This window comes from Primulina eburnea, chromosome 6, assembly GCF_022965805.1.
Source record: "Primulina eburnea isolate SZY01 chromosome 6, ASM2296580v1, whole genome shotgun sequence".
NCBI lineage: Eukaryota > Viridiplantae > Streptophyta > Magnoliopsida > Lamiales > Gesneriaceae > Primulina > Primulina eburnea.
In genome coordinates, this window is record NC_133106.1 from 21,923,284 (window position 1) to 21,942,021 (window position 18,738).

Sequence of the window (18,738 nt, forward strand, 5' to 3'; positions counted from 1 at the left end):
AAGATTTTGGACCAAAGAATAAAGGAACTTCGTGGTCGACCAATTCAGTTGGTAAAAGTCTTATGGAAAAACCACAACATTGAAGAAGCAACGTGGGAAACAGAGAAAGATATGAGATATCAATATCCTCATTTATTCCAATAACTCCTAAATCTGGGGACCAGATTTTTAAAAGGAGGGGATATTGTGACACCCTAAAAACAAAGGTGCATAAATTAAAGTTTATTAGTATAAATTTATTAATTTCATTATTTTTTCGGTACAAATTTTATTTGTCCAAAGTATCTAGAAATACATTAAAATACATCACAATACACTTAAAAATTCATCAAGCACTATGAGGTGCTTTTTCCAAAATCAAATACCCAAAATATAATAAAATATAATAAAATATTATAATTAAACTCAACATATATGTTAAGTAATTAATTACACTAATTATTGAGTTCAATATAAGATAATTAGGTTCAATAATTGGATACACGAATATAATAATATTAAATTTGGATAAACATGAGATTTTTCTATTTAATAAATAATTAATAAGTATAATAATAAAATAATAATAATAAAAAAAAATAATAATAAAAATTAAAGGATAATCATGAAATTCGGCTATATATAGCCGACTCCATTCCTCCAAAACCACATATCGGCCGAGAGAAAAGAAAGGGGAGGAAGAAAGAAAGAGAGAAGAGGAAAGAAAAGAAGGAAAAAAGAGAGAAAAAAAAATAGAAGGAAAAGTCATACCCTTTCCGAAAAATCCCGATAAATCACCAACTATTCACCTCATATCATAAAACAATATAGCACTGGAGGTGGCGTAAGAAGATCGACCGAAAACAAGGAAATTCAACAAAGATATTCCGCAAATCGGCAACGGTATCCCGTATTCAAGCTAGGTACTTTTCGCTTATTTTTCTTATAGTTACACACAAAACTAGAGGTCGACTTTAATAACAAAGTTGTACCTCTTGTTGCATAGATGAAGTACATATCGTCCGTCGTCCCAAAATATGGCCGGAACTAAGATTTCCGGAATGCCGGAGTACCTCCGTTAGCCACACGACGATATTTAATTCTGGTATCGTTCGGTTAAGAATTTGACAAAACTTTCAATACGAGAATTCAAGATCATGAAAAGATACACATTCTGGAAAAAAACGGGCCGCGCGTGGCCACCGGACGGCCATCCACGCGCCGGCACCATCGGCGCGTGTATCACACGCGCCGCCGGAACGGCAAATTTCCGGCAGCCGAACGTCCCTGAGGTTATTTCCGACTTTTTGACCAACTTTCGTAATATCTGGATATACCTTCTAATTAATATGGATTTTTGAAACTTAATTAAAATCCACCGGATTAAATTTTGAACAAAAAATAATCTGAAAATGATCAGATAGTTACTTAAAAACTCTAACATGTAAATATCATTCATAATATATTTTTAGGACTTGCTCCAGGAACTCGGAGTATTAATCAAGCCTAAATTGTAAGTTATCAGGTGAGGAAATTACTATTCATTCTTCTATTAAAGCCCTTGGCATTTGGCCTGGAAATTTCAATAGCATTTATTTAATGTTCAAATATCATCCACTGTTCATTTCTAATTACTGATATATTTCTTGCATATTTATGAATGGATTGATATATCATGAATGAATGAATGAATGAATGAATGGAGTCATGGACAACGGATTTCGGTCCGGAAATTGAGTCCACTGGACAACGTGGCTTCGGCCCGGAAAATGAGTCCAATGAACAACGGGTCAAAATTCCCGGGTATATGGTTCATCTGAACAACGCGCACCGAATATTTCGGTCCGGAGAATGGTTCACCCGGCTCGCAAAAAGTGCTCAATTAGAGCAACCAATGTTATTTTATGGAATTTTCATTTATTGATTATTTCATTACATATCATTCATAATATCTAAATTTTTATTCCTATTATTTCATGTATAATTATGATGAAGTGTTTTTTAAAAGCCATATATTGATTTAAACTCACTAAGTCCTTAAAGACTTAACCCTCTGTTTCTTTTCGTCTATTATAATTTCCAGACACAGGAACCCCCGAATTGGAACAAGAGGAAAATAACTGAAGCTGAAATAAGAGCATTTGAAAGTTGAGATGATCTGTTTATAAATGAATGTTAAACTTCCGCTGTAACATAATTGTACATATGAATGTTAGACTTCCGCTGTAAAATAATTGTACATATTTGAAATAAGAATGTAAATATTTGTAGATAATCCTTAAAATATTGTAGAAAATATTCAAAATTTTATCTACAATATCTTTCTAATAATAATAATGCTAAAAATAAAAATAGAAATTCAATAAAGAAAGATTGAAAGTAAATGTGGCATCTAGTAAGGGAATAATTATGAATTCCTAAACCGGGCGCCACAGAGGTGGTATCAGAGCCTAGGTTTCTTAAGAGCCTAGGTTTCTTAAAGCCTAGAGTCTAGAAACAGGAACCTAAGGTTTATTATAATCTTTATGTTGTCTTCATAATTGAAATGTTTTCCTTTCAGGATGACGGAGTCTAGTGGGACATCAAAGAAAAAACAAAGTATAATCATCAAACAAATGGAGGAAGAAATAGAAAAATTAAGCAAAGAAAACTCAGACTTGAAATGTTTAGTGAATATGTATCGGGAGCATTTTGAAACCTTTGGAACAACTGAAACTTTTCATGGGTTTATCGAAGAACGGATGATGGCTGATAATCTAGCATATCAGGGCGAATTAGGTCATATACTGTATGAAAGAGACCGCACTCTTATATACTTGCTAGACATGCACGAATTTTATGACCGAGGTTTGATTAGTTTCTTAAAAGGAGTATCACACCCTTCGATCCACATTGACCACTTAATCATGCATGGGCGTGAACTGGTTTATCAATCTATCAACGGGATGGAACCTGGTGTTATCGGTCCATCTTACACAAATCAGACCACAGCCCCTCCCATCACTAGCACATTTGAAACCGAAGGTAGTAGTATTCCAGAATATGTACCAGCCCCTTTTGCAGAATATTCTGGAATCATGAACCCATCAATAGATCAAGACCCTTTTATGATAAAAGATAATCTGTTGCAGTCACCAGAAGTTGAATTTCTTCCTGACCCTATGTGGGAAAACTTTGTGTTTGGAGTAGATGAATTTCTTCCAATGACTATCCTACCGGAAAGTGAAAATGAAAATGAGCTTATTTATGAACCAGACCTAGTTGAACCACATACATCACGGCCGAATACGGATGAAAATGTTATCATGGGAACCACGGGAACAAATGAAGGATCAAGCCACACCACTTTTATAGATCTCTCCAACGACGAATGAAGACAATGACTTTTGAACAATAGTATATAACTAGTAGTAATAATCATCATCTTTTGTAGGCATGATGATTATCATGGTCATCATTTTTTGTAGGCATGATGACCCAGTTTGCTTGTTTTGATTATATTTTGCTTGGGTATTGTAAATATTTGAAACATGTCTTGTTTATAAATAAAACTGACTGTTTACCCTCTGACATAACTATGTATATTCATTGCAAGATATGTTCATGTTTTATATTCATATGTTTAGAATGACGTCTTCACAAAATAGTACTCAAGCCAGAATCGGACAAGACATCCCTCCTCAAGATGACCACAACTCGGCAACTGGTGGAAATTCCAGAAACGCTCAACACAATCCCCCCGAAGAACAAAACATGCAAAATATGTTTGAAATAATGCATCAATTTGTGCAGTTTTGTCAACAAAATCAACCACGACCTCATGATCAAGCTCAAGAACATCACCTTGAGACAAATGATAGAGCTCTTGAGAGATTTTTGAGATTCAAACCACCAAAGTTTGAAGGAAAATCAGATGCTTGTCAAGCAGAATCTTGGCTAAGCAAAATCAACAAAATATTCTCTATTCTCAAATATCCTGAAGAACAAAAGGTGAATTTTTCCACTTATTTATTTGAAGAAGCAGCTCATAACTGGTGGCGTACAGTGGAACATAGGTGGACAAAGAATCACACCCCAAAAACGTGGGAAAATTTTCTGCAAGAGTTCGAAGGTAAATATATAACTCAAGTTATATTAAATACCCGAGAACGTGAATTTATGGATTTAGTCCAAGGTGACATGACCGTAGCTCAATATGAGGCAGAATTCCACCGTCTTATACATTATGCACCACATTACATGGAAGATGAGGTAAGAAAAAGGAAAAAATTTGTCCAAGGATTAAAGCTCGATATCCGTTGGGCAACGCTGTCCACAGAAGTTACCAGTTATGTTTCTGCTGTTAATCAAGCCCTACGAGTGGAAGAAGACATAAAGACACTTCTTAAAAAAGAAGAAGAAGAAAAGAAAATCAGAAAGCCCAACTTTTTTGAGGATAACCGGAAAAGAAAATTTGAAAAGAAAACACAACAAGTCGGGCAAGGAGAAGCTGTCAAAGGAAAAGTTCCAAGAAACAACAATAAAAAGTGTGGATATTGTGGATTACCAAATCATGAAGAAGAAAAGTGTTGGAGAAAAAGTGGGAAATGTCTTATTTGCGGAAGTGAGCAACACCGTATTCAAGATTGTCCAAAAAGAACGCAAAAGACTCAACCCACAACAAAGTCAAAGATACCTGCTCGAGCCTATGCCCTCTTAGGAAACCAAGAGGAGGAAGTTGACCCCACTGCAGTCGTAGAAGGTACTGTTACCATATTATCCAGTTCTGCAAAAACTTTATTTGATCCAGGAGCTACTCATTCTTTTATCTCAAAAGTTTTTGCACATAAATTACCACTATTATTTGAACAGCTACCATATAGCTTCGAAATTAGCTCACCTTTAGGGACAACGATGATTACTGACATCGTTTACAGAAACTGTCCCTTAAACTTCCAAGAACAAGAATATCTAGCAGATTTGATTGAATTGCCTATCAAGAGCTATGATATTATTCTTGGAATGGATTGGTTATTTAGACACCAAGCCCAACTCAATTGCTACACAAAAGAAGTTTATCTTCAAACTTCTCATCCAATCATTTCCAAAGCTAACCATACTATGGGAATAGTATCAACAACAGAAGCTAGGGCTATATTAAAAGACAACGGACAAGGATTTCTAGCTTATTTGATAAATAAGCCAAAAGATCAACTCAAAATCTCAGAAATCTCAGTTGTACAAGAATTCCCAGAGGTTTTTCCTGAAGAGATCAATACTTTACCTCCTCAAAGAGACGTAGAGTTTTCCATTGATCTAATACCTGGAGCACAACCCAGATCAAAAACTCCATATCGAATGGCACCTTCAGAGTTAAAAGAATTAAAACTTCAATTACAAGAGCTCATGGACAAGAAGTACGTCCGGCCTAGTACATCTCCATGGGGTGCTCCTGTATTATTTGTCAAAAAGAAAGATGGAACTCTAAGGATGTGCATTGATTATCGAGAACTTAACAATGTTACCATCAAAAACAAATATCCTCTGCCACATATCGAAGAATTGTTTGATGTTTTACAAGGATCTCAAGTATATTCAAAACTTGATTTACGGCAAGGATATTACCAATTGAGGATTAAGGAGGATGACATCTCCAAAACGGCTTTTAATACTCGTTATGGACACTACGAGTTTGTGGTAATGCCATTCGGATTAACCAACGCCCCTGCAGCTTTCATGGACATGATGCATCGAATATTTCAACCATTCTTGGACAAATTCGTTGTCATATTCATAGATGACATTTTGATATTTTCAAGAAGTCATGAGGAACATGCTCAACATCTACGATTGATTCTCAAAACTTTGAAAGAGCATCAATTGTATGCCAAATTCAGTAAGTGTGAATTTTGGCTAGAAAAAGTGTCATTTCTTGGCCACTTTATTTCTAAGAAAGGACTGGAAGTAGATCCTGCAAAAATAGAAGCCATATCTCGTTGGAAACAACCAATCAACATCACAGAAATCAGAAGTTTTCTCGGCTTAGCAGGATACTACCGAAGATTCATTAAAGATTTTGCGAAAATTGCTGTTCCCCTGACACAACTAACTCGCAAAGACAACCCTTTCTTGTGGAATGATGAGTGTGAGAAAAGTTTTTGCAAATTAAAAGAAATGCTTACCAGTGCACCTGTATTAGCTTTACCAGAAGGAACAGAAGGATTTGTGGTTTACACAGATGCCTCAAAAGAAGGCTTTGGATGTGTACTGATGCAAAACGATAAAGTTATTGCATATGCATCTAGAAAATTAAAGAATCACGAGTTAAATTATCCCACTCATGATCTGGAATTAGGAGCAATAGTGTTTGCATTAGCAAAATGGAGACACTATTTGTACGGTTCCAAATTTGATATTTATACAGACCACAAAAGCCTGAAGTATTTATTTACTCAAAAAGAGCTGAACATGAGGCAAAGAAGATGGATTGAATTTTTGGAAGATTACGATTGTTCCATTCTTTATCAATCAGGTAAAGCTAATGTAGTGGCTGATGCTTTAAGTAGAAAGATTAGCATGGCTTGTTTGGGAATGAAAGAAGAAAGAGAATGGGTACATATCCATTCTCGTGGGCACTTGGCGGGATTGAGAATCGAACCTGAATTTCATACCAGAATTAAGCAAAATCAAGAATCAGACCAAGAAGTTTCAAAACTCCGTACTGATACCAATTTCGTCACCAATTCACAAGGAATACTATGCTATCATGATCGTATTTGTGTGCCTAGCTCAATGAAAAAGGAAATAATGGAAAAATCACATCAGTCTCGGATCAGCATTCATCCAGGAGGATCTAAGATGTACCAAGAGATTAAAAAACACTTCTGGTGGAAAGGAATGAAACGAGATGTTGCAAATTTCATTTCGCAATGCCTATCTTGCCAAATGATAAAGGCTGAACATCAAAGACCAGCAGGTCTTTTGCAACCACTTCCTATACCAGAATGGAAATGGGATCAAATAACTATGGACTTTGTGACCGGATTACCCCAGCTTCCAGGAGGTTTTAATAGCATATGGGTAATCGTTGATCGCTTGACCAAGTCAGCACATTTCATACCCATAAGTCACAAATATGGGGTGGAAAAACTGGCTGAACTCTATCAGAAGGAAATCATACGGTTACATGGTATCCCCACTACCATAGTATCTGATAGAGATCCGAAGTTTACATCAAGATTATGGAAAAAACTTCAGGAATGCCTTGGTACCAAATTAAATTTTAGTACAGCAGCACATCCGCAAACCGATGGTCAGTCTGAACGAACCATTCAAATATTGGAAGACATGCTTCGCGCCTGTACGCTGGATTTTGGGGCAAACTGGGGAAAACATTTGCCTCTAGTTGAATTTTCATACAACAATAGTTATCAATCCTCAATAAAAATGGCGCCATATGAAGCATTATATGGAAGAAAATGTCGATCTCCTCTTAACTGGGATATGGATGAATGGAGAGGCACAAAGAATGGACAAGAACGAGCAATCAGGCCTGACATTATACAAGAAGCTATCGACAAAATACAACTTATCAGGCAACGAATACAAACAGCTCAAAGTCGACAGAAGAGTTATGCAGATAAGAGGCGGAAAGATTTGAAATTTGAAGTCGGAGATTTCGTATTACTAAAAGTATCACCAAGAAAAGGAATCAGGCGTACTGGAAAGAAGGGAAAGTTACATCCTCGATTTGTTGGACCCTTTGAAGTGATAGAACGAATAGGCACTGTGGCTTATCGTCTATCTCTACCCGAAAATATCTCTGGTATACATAACGTATTCCACGTATCACAATTAAGGAAATGCAAAGTAGACTCAGCCCAATTGATTGACCACCAACAGATAGATCTGGAAGACAATCTAACATATGAAGAAAAACCTGTGAAGATTTTGGACCAAAGAATAAAGGAACTTCGTGGTCGACCAATTCAGTTGGTAAAAGTCTTATGGAAAAACCACAACATTGAAGAAGCAACGTGGGAAACAGAGAAAGATATGAGATATCAATATCCTCATTTATTCCAATAACTCCTAAATCTGGGGACCAGATTTTTAAAAGGAGGGGATATTGTGACACCCTAAAAACAAAGGTGCATAAATTAAAGTTTATTAGTATAAATTTATTAATTTCATTATTTTTTCGGTACAAATTTTATTTGTCCAAAGTATCTAGAAATACATTAAAATACATCACAATACACTTAAAAATTCATCAAGCACTATGAGGTGCTTTTTCCAAAATCAAATACCCAAAATATAATAAAATATAATAAAATATTATAATTAAACTCAACATATATGTTAAGTAATTAATTACACTAATTATTGAGTTCAATATAAGATAATTAGGTTCAATAATTGGATACACGAATATAATAATATTAAATTTGGATAAACATGAGATTTTTTCTATTTAATAAATAATTAATAAGTATAATAATAAAATAATAATAATAAAAAAAAATAATAATAAAAATTAAAGGATAATCATGAAATTCGGCTATATAGCCGACTCCATTCCTCCAAAACCACATATCGGCCGAGAGAAAAGAAAGGGGAGGAAGAAAGAAAGAGAGAAGAGGAAAGAAAAGAAGGAAAAAAGAGAGAAAAAAAATAGAAGGAAAAGCCATACCCTTTCCGAAAAATCCCGATAAATCACCAACTATTCACCTCATATCATAAAACAATATAGCACTGGAGGTGGCGTAAGAAGATCGACCGAAAACAAGGAAATTCAACAAAGATATTCCGCAAATCGGCAACGGTATCCCGTATTCAAGCTAGGTACTTTTCGCTTATTTTTCTTATAGTTACACACAAAACTAGAGGTCGACTTTAATAACAAAGTTGTACCTCTTGTTGCATAGATGAAGTACATATCGTCCGTCGTCCCAAAATATGGCCGGAACTAAGATTTCCGGAATGCCGGAGTACCTCCGTTAGCCACACGACGATATTTAATTCTGGTATCGTTCGGTTAAGAATTTGACAAAACTTTCAATACGAGAATTCAAGATCATGAAAAGATACACATTCTGGAAAAAAACGGGCCGCGCGTGGCCACCGGACGGCCATCCACGCGCCGGCACCATCGGCGCGTGTATCACACGCGCCGCCGGAACGGCAAATTTCCGGCAGCCGAACGTCCCTGAGGTTATTTCCGACTTTTTGACCAACTTTCGTAATATTTGGATATACCTTCTAATTAATATGGATTTTTGAAACTTAATTAAAATCCACCGGATTAAATTTTGAACAAAAAATAATCTGAAAATGATCAGATAGTTACTTAAAAACTCTAACATGTAAATATCATTCATAATATATTTTTAGGACTTGCTCCAGGAACTCGGAGTATTAATCAAGCCTAAATTGTAAGTTATCAGGTGAGGAAATTACTATTCATTCTTCTATTAAAGCCCTTGGCATTTGGCCTGGAAATTTCAATAGCATTTATTTAATGTTCAAATATCATCCACTGTTCATTTCTATTAATGATATATTTTCTTGCATATTTATGAATGGATTGATATATCATGAATGAATGAATGAATGAATGAATGGAGTCATGGACAACGGATTTCGGTCCGGAAATTGAGTCCACTGGACAACGTGGCTTCGGCCCGGAAAATGAGTCCAATGAACAACGGGTCAAAATTCTCGGGTATATGGTTCATCTGAACAACGCGCACCGAATATTTCGGTCCGGAGAATGGTTCACCCGGCTCGCAAAAAGTGCTCAATTAGAGCAACCAATGTTATTTTATGGAATTTTCATTTATTGATTATTTCATTACATCTCATTCATAATATCTAAATTTTTATTCCTATTATTTCATGTATAATTATGGTGAAGTGTTTTTTTAAAAGCCATATATTGATTTAAACTCACTAAGTCCTTAAAGACTTAACCCTCTGTTTCTTTTCGTCTATTATAATTTCCAGACACAGGAACCCCCGAATTGGAACAAGAGGAAAATAACTGAAGCTGAAATAAGAGCATTTGAAAGTTGAGATGATCTGTTTATAAATGAATGTTAAACTTCCGCTGTAACATAATTGTACATATGAATGTTAGACTTCCGCTGTAAAATAATTGTACATATTTGAAATAAGAATGTAAATATTTGTAGATAATCCTTAAAATATTGTAGAAAATATTCAAAATTTTATCTACAATATCTTTCTAATAATAATAATGCTAAAAATAAAAATAGAAATTCAATAAAGAAAGATTGAAAGTAAATGTGGCATCTAGTAAGGGAATAATTATGAATTCCTAAACCGGGCGCCACAGTACATCTCGTACTCTGGCCAGAGATTCCATGCACTATTATTTCATCAGATCACATAGGATATCCACACCCGTAGGTGAGCGGTGAATCCCCGACTACAATGCACTGGCTCCTATATGTGTCGCAACTGTACCCAACCTCGGCACCTGATAACTCTCCTTGAGCCGGTAAACGAGTCAAAGCACAGCCCTAGCATATAGAGCCTCAGTGTTGTCCCGGGTCGTAAGGACTAATGGTGTACAATCATAACCACGGACTTATCCTCTCGATGAATGATAACCGCTTGGAAAGTCCGAGAGAGGGTTGTTCGGTATAATCATCATATGACTACCCATCTGCTGTTTGTACATCTCTATGCCCTTACCAAGAAACGTTGTATACAATATCACAGATGCTAGTCTCAAGCTCAAGTGACCTTTATCCACGTTTTAGGCGGCTGGATCGACTAGGAACGAATTTAGATTATACAGTATTTACAAACGAGTTTCAACATCGAATTACGATTCATTTGTATTAAAGTATAATCAAGGTCTTTATCAAACATTAGTTCTTTTTGGACAAAACCAACGTTCATCATTCAGCCAGACAGTCCATTTCTTGATCAAAACCAACGTTCATCATCTCAAATTCAAGAAAACATTCCAGCTCAGCCTATGGCTGGAACAATGGAAACTAATCAAGCATTAGTTCTTTTTGGACAAACATCGAAGCATTCAGAAACGCCCAGTCAGCGACCTCCAATTCAATCCACAGAAATGGATGTTGTTCTTGAAGAAATCCAGAGCATACAGTACAATATAAAGCAGATGCTCGCTAAAATCAAGAAAATTCAATTAAAACAACTGTCTCATACTGTCAAATTAGATTCTTCGACTAAATTTGACTCGGCAAAACTAAACGCTCTTCAAGCCAACATGGACTCTCTTAGCAGAACTGTGCATGAAATAAAGAAGGGGCTAGTTAACTCACTCTTTAGAACTCAGGATGTAATCAGTCAGAGAGTTGAGCGACTGGAAACCTCTGTTTCAAATAAAATAGAATTGCTACAGACCTCCCTCACAACTGTTGCCACAAGTATCTCATCAGATGTAAAACTTCTTTCCATGGACTTTCGAAAGTTATCAGACAAAATGGAGTTGTTTGACAAAAAGGGGGAAGAACAGCAGCTGAAGAAGAATTAATCATATTATTAGAATCAACTGATATTATATTCTCAGATTTTATGTTATCTACAAGGAATCCAGTTATTTTATGATTCAGTTGCGTAATCTATTATCTACAAAGAGCTCAGTTATTCGATCTTAAATCACTTGGTTTTGTCAAACACCATAAAGGGGGAAATTGTTGGAAACTAGATTCTGGAGTTTGACAAAACATGAATCAATCGATTAACAAAATATGAATCAACTGATATGCGCAAGCAAATTCGGCAACTGAACTTATCAACTGAAATCAGCTGATACAATGATACAGAGTAAACTGATCAGTTGGAACTGATCAGTTAAAACATTCAGCCGAATGCCTTAAAGTCTCTCAACTGAAGATGTCTCGGGAAAGAACAAAGAAGACATAACAGATTACAAGAGCGCCGCACAACAACCAAGACTACTTAAAACAACGCATTCCGGACAAAGCAATTAAGACGCCGAATTACAATAAATGAAGCAAACAATATCGAAGGAATAATCAAGTGGAAACCAACGGATACAAAGATTCAAATTTATCTCAAGATTACCGTGGGAAAATAAGAGTATAAATATGGCAGAAGAAAAAGAAGAAGAAACGATACACCATTCAGAACTTGCTATTACTCTGTCAAAATCTCAGTTCACTCTTACTTGATTTATTCGTAGCACTCAAGGCTACAAGTTGAGCAAACTAGCACTCTGTAATATTTGTTAATTCAATAGTGCTAAGATCAGTTACGCACAGAGATCATTTTGTAATACTAAGAGTTTCAGTTTAGGCAGTGGGTAAGTCCTAACTGAAGTGGGTTTGTACAAGTGTTGTATTGGATCAAAGTCTTTTAGTGGAAATCATATCCTTGTGATAGAAGGGGTGACGTAGGAGTAATTGAATTCTCCGAACATCCAGAAACAATCCTTGTGTATTTTATTTCAGTTATGTATTCTATCTGTCAGTCAGTTATCTTCCGCAACTACCTCAGTTTAACTGATTGATATTGACCAACAAGATTCCGAGAATCAGTTTGTCACCAAACTGAACTAAAAAAATCGAAAAGACCAATATTAATTGAGAGTGTTTATTCAACCCCTTCTTCTAAACACTCTTGACACGTCAATCGATCCTATCACATGCTTGCATACTTGTACATACATGAACATACATAAACTTCATCTTTTTTTTGCGTAGAGGCATGTTTCAAAGCAAATGACCCATAACATAATCGCCTGATCAGGCTAAACCACAGTACTGGGCTGACAGGAAATAATCCACAGCCACATACATGAGATCCTCGTTCATGCTTTAACAGGTGGATTGGTCCCCGTTCATGCTTTAACGCTTTCCAATCCTGATCTAAACCCGTTCAAGATTTAACGGGGTGGGTTGGTCCCCGTTCATGCTTTAACGTTTTCCAACCCCATACATAAATTAGTCACAAGACATTTATCATACCTCAAAAATTTGAAAATATTTCTTGCACGTCAACATACTTACTTGGCGTTGAGGGATTCATTGTATTTCATTTGGGGCCCTTGCTGCACATACTAACATAAATTTCAACACTTAGATCGACGTAGGTACTCGAGCTCACCACCGTGCATAAATAGCTTATGACCTTTTAGATCACTCGGGACTTGACCTCGTGTAATCATACTAACCATGACATCGAACCCCGAACAATACCTAAAGTGTTGTGTGAATATTTTCCAACAATAAAAGACATAAACTCATTATTAGAACTTGAAAAGAAGTGGAAATCCAAACACCCTCACAGAATGGGAGCGCTCGGGCGGTAATATGTTACCGCTCGAGCGCCAGGTCTACTGGAAACCTAACTCGGACAGAAAGACTGGCGCTCGGGTGGTAAGACGTTACCGCTCGGGCGCCGAGCCTATAAAAATATACTCCCGACAGTGAAGGTGGTGCTCGGGCGGTAAAATGTTACCGCTCGAGCGCCGAGTGCACTGGACTCCGCGACTGGAAGCTTAATACTCCCAAATATATCATACGAATTAGTGACCCAATCCATCGAGACTCGTCCTAGGATGCTATGGCACTAACTCGACTCCACAAAACGTCCCAAACGACGACACACACCATACAAGCAACAAATCCGTAAGCCCGACGTTTGACACCAAAAGCATTCCTACGAATTCTAATTCAACCCAGTACCTAATGACACAAAATGAAACACCAACAATCATCCCAACGACATTATCGATACACCTAAATGCAGCAGCGATCACCCATATACCCCCAACGAAACCTGCAACAATAAAACTTCAAGAACACGTCAAAAACGCATTTTCAAAAAATCGCAGTTTGAGCAGTCTCACGAAAATGATCATAACTCACTATCCAAATATTTCGAATTTACTGTCAAATCGAAGGTATCGAAAAGTTATACATTTTATATGTTGAAAGTTTTTCCAAAAGGTCGACCGAAAAGTCGCAGCATTTAAAATTACAGCAAAATTCGAGTTTTGAGATCCAAAAACATTTAAAAATCGATCCAAACATTTTCGCTCAAACATTTCATAACATTGCCATATTTTTCATACAATAAACATCCAAATATTTACTATGACAATATCGAAGCAGAAACGAAAGAATATACATGTCTTTTGATATTAAAATTTACCGAACCGGCGATACCGAACCGGCGACGGAGTGAGTGTTGATCCGGGACGAACGTGGCGCTAAAATCCTTGAAGAAAACACACGAAAATTTGCTGGAAGATGGAGAGGGAAGGGGCCGGCTGCTACTTAGACATAGAACCCTAATATTTGCACTCCAAAATAATAAAAAATCTGAATGAAATATGTGTGTGTGTGAATAAGTCGTGTATAGGTGTGTGTAAAGGTGTGTGTGTGTATGTGAGTTTTGTGTGAAAACGTGTGTGTGTGTGTGTTAATTAGGGGAATTAATTTGCTTAATGATAATTTAAAAATGTTATTTAAAAGTTAATCCTCTATTTATAAAATAAAATACAACATGCTAACTTTAAAGGCTTTAAAAATTCTAAACTCACTAAATACGTAATTTAGGCAATTCTAAACTAAATAACTTATTTAGAATGTCTCATCCTTAACTAAAAATAAAATACCGCATTTAAAATTTGCCACAAATCGTCATCGGTCTCCATTCCTCGATCCCGCATCGAATAATTGCCTGAAACATGAAACTCGAAACACAATTTTAATGTGCATCACATAAAACTAAATAATTTGAAATAATACATTTAAATAAACCATGCATGGCTAAAAACTCATTTTAATTTTAAATAAATGCTTTAATAATTAAGTAATTGCATGGGTTATACGTGTACTGAATTTGGGCACTACAAACACTTTGTACAAACCCACTCAGCTAGGACTTACACTACTGCCTAAACTAAACTCCTAGCTACGACTGAAGGCAGCACCTTCCAGCCAACACTTCTTTAACTTCTATGTATCAAAGACTACATACACAAGTTTAACGTCTTTGTGCAAGACTGTATTTGAGTGGTTGAGAGGGTTTATGTGTGAGAACTGAACAAGGATGTTCTCACACATTGAGGGAAATAAGCTTTTAAACTAAGCATATAACACGTTAAAGTGTCCCTCTGGGCTGATTGCTTCTGAAAGCTGATATGCAATTTGTGTGCCCTTTCTTTTTTCTCTTGTTTTGAAGCTTTTTGTTTTTGTATATATTTCTTTTTCTTTAGCTTCTTCTTCTTATTGTTGAGTCTTCACTGATCTGCTCTTTATATAGGCGGGAAGACTGAAAGAGTTTGTCTTCATCTACAACTGAAAGATTCTGACTGATGCTCCGAACTGGTCAGCAGAACTGATCTTCTGTTGGTCTGGTGAAATCAGTTGACTCGTCAGTTGAACTGATTTCACTCTCGTTCAGTTGAACTGATCAGCTGGGTTTCTTCATTAGTTGAATACTCCTTTGGCTGGCCAGGCTTATGAGATTCTCCTGCTGAACCACCAATCAACTGGACAATCATCTATATTGTTCAATTGACGTAATCAGCTAGACTGATTCAGTTTGTGCTATCAGTTAGGTCTTCAGCTTGCAATGTAAATATCTCGTGAATGATCCTAGCTTTTGAACACTAAGGTAGATTATTAGTAACACAAATTAACTAGTTTTGTAATCATCAAATCAAGATTTCGAACTTGAAAAGTTCAAACACAAACTCTAATTTTAATATAAAATATCATGGCAAAGGTTAGGTCCAATAACCTAGGTATAATAGGCCCATTAGATTGTACATACAATATTTTGTTTAGGAAAGTTTTCGAAAATATTAGCCGAGTTCCCAAAAAGTACTTATTTTCGTCGAAAATCGATTGCCGGTTTAAAATACGACTCAGAGCTTAAAAACATCTCTAAAGAATCATTTTCAAAAATACCACATTTAATATACCATATATTAAATAATTAAGAATAATCATTTAAAAATATTTTTCCTTTACGGTATCTGGTTTTCGTTCCTCAATCGCGTTTCGAATAACCTTTAAAGTACAATTTTATGCATTCTAGTGGAAAGTCATATTTTAAACATGTAAACATGTCTACCAGATTTAATTCATATGCAATTAAAATAATTTAATTAAGCATTTTATATTTTTACATATTTGCATGTAGTTGGATTACGTTATCGCGTTTTGGACCTAACATTTCATATATATAATAAATTTTTAAATAAAATAATTATATCTTGAAAAAGTTATTTTGCTTTCATTTAATTCGATTTAATAGTTTTTGGTGTTTCTAAATTTTTAGTATTGCGCCAGGATTTGAAATTGATTGTGGTAAATTGTAAAACAATATTTATGAAATATGTAAAGCCATCAGATTTATTGAATTGTCTAGAAAATTTAAACTTTGACATTTTTATGGTTAAGTCATCCCCACTTGCTACATATTTCACTTCCAATTCCAAATAATTTCGTGGTAAGCAATCGAATCCCCTAATTCACAATTATTAAAAATATATGTTATTAAAATTCAAAATCTAATAATTAGTAATTTGACGCTGCATGCCATGTGGAATTTAAATAAATTAATTGCATGTGAATAAATAATAATAACAAAAGTGAGGAAGTGAGAGGATTTTGGAATAAATTATGTGAAATTAATTATATAAATAAATAATTTACCGTCAGAGACTTTATTTTATAGTTTTTTGTTTGACAGGTAAAAAATATTTTTATACACATTCGTTTCACTTTTGGATTATCTTATGATGAAAAATGGGATCGATCGGGTCAAGCTTGACCAATGAGGCAACGAGCCATGCTTTTTATTTATTTAAATCAAATTACGTTAAATAATAATATTTTAATTTATGTAAATATGATTATATATGGCACGAATCCTTTGACTAGTGGGTTGTGAAGTCATTACCTGCAAATATTAGACAGCAAAATTTTTATAGATATATAATTTTATTTATTTCAGTATATCATTTATGAAAACAATCAACTTTTAATTTTGATTGTATACAATCATTCGATCACATCGACAAATTAACGTAGGATTTTTAGGTATATGTGAACAATGATTTGTTATTAAAAATGTTTATATATATATATATATATATATATTAATTTTTATTATTGTTTTAGGACCGAGTTCTTGTCTTTTTTTCAAAATTATATTTAGTGGATCACGGTTGAACTCAAGTATTTTAGATCATAAGATAGATCAAACATTATGTATCGATCGCTCTCATATATATAACATTAGTATTAATAGATGTGCGTGATCGACATATTCAAGTAGAAAAACGACCATAAAAATGACCATAGCTGCTGAATCCTTAAAATTTATATATCTTGAGCTACGATATATACCAAAAAACATGCATAGTTACGTGAAATTATAAGTAGTTCATCAATAATAATAATCATTATTCACAAGCATGATGATGGAATGCCAAGCATGCTACATGCTTAATCATCTGCAAGTGTTTACAAAGATTTTAAATGGTCCAACCAAAAATAGAAAATCATGAATTGTAAATATATACCAATAATTAACCGATGTGTCTGATATCAATATCTCAAATTTAGGACGAAATCTCAGGTTTAATCCCAACAGTAACAAACTTTTTCCCTAACACCCACAAACAAATTAAAAAATTATTGTAATGAATCTGGAAAATCTCATAGCATTAAATATTCGCTTATACTAATGTCATAAATTTTCTCATATAAAACTTCTCCAAATATTATTTATAAAAATTATCCCAATCGAAAGCTCTTTTCACTAAACTTGATTATTGCAGTACTCCCAATTTGCTTAATCAATACATTATGTGTATCATGAAAAAGATTATAAAATCTTTGCTCATCTATGAACAAAAACTATGGTCTACACTCTTTAATATTTTTTTAATGAAAAAGAAATGTGAAATAAATACTCTCTGTTACATTGTCTATTGGTAGTTTAAAAATAATATATTTTATTATTCACAATGGGATTATAAAATGTATAACAAGAAACAAAAAGTTATAGTCTTCATTTTGTGTTACCCCATAATAAATGAAATTGTTTAAGAAAAAATAATATTCTTGGTTCAATAACTTGTCTCATTTTTTTGTTTTCGTAAATTAAATTTTCAAATTTTGGTTTTGATATATTAAATTTTAATTTTCGTTTATTTTGGTGCAATTTTGGTATGACAGCTACAAGTCAGTATTTTTATAATTTACGTTAAAAAAATTAATGATATGTCAATATTTTTATGATACATCAATAATTCACCGGAATAGTCAAAAATTGAAAGCTAATGTAATAAAATCAAATTTTGAAAAATTAATTGTTAGAATCGGTTAAGGATGATGAAGTGTTTAAAAGAGGGGTTGAATAAACACTTCGCTTATGTAATCTTTTAGGATATAAATCACCTATTTAAGGAACTTTTTTAGAAATCTTGTATGTCGATATAAATCATTTAACTGATAATTGTAGTGCGGAAATAAACTGAAAGATGATTGAACAAGTTTGGATAAAGTATTGAAAACATAATGAATAGAATGATGAACACAAAGAATTTTATAGATGTTCGGACTCTTCAACTGCTCATACGTCACCATTTCTATCTCAAGGATATGATTTCAATAAAATACTTTGATTGACTACAAATATTTGTAATAATCCACTTCAGTTGGACTTATACAATACCAAACTGAAACACTTAGCCATCCTCTTTGCTTATCAGTTTGATAACTGAATAGC

At 34.5% G+C, this 18,738-nt stretch overlaps 2 long non-coding RNA genes across 2 annotated transcripts; both read left to right on the plus strand.

The window, feature by feature from the left end:
• Positions 1–686: 686 nt before the first annotated feature.
• LOC140833374 (uncharacterized) lies at positions 687–2,410 on the plus strand. The gene is made up of 3 exons (XR_012118447.1): positions 687–902; positions 1,452–1,504; positions 2,063–2,410. It is a non-coding gene; the product is annotated as an uncharacterized lncRNA (long non-coding RNA).
• A 6,329-nt stretch (positions 2,411–8,739) lies between these two features.
• On the plus strand, positions 8,740–10,164 carry LOC140833375 (uncharacterized). The gene is made up of 3 exons (XR_012118448.1): positions 8,740–8,802; positions 9,352–9,404; positions 9,964–10,164. It is a non-coding gene; the product is annotated as an uncharacterized lncRNA (long non-coding RNA).
• The last annotated feature ends 8,574 nt before the right edge of the window (positions 10,165–18,738 follow it).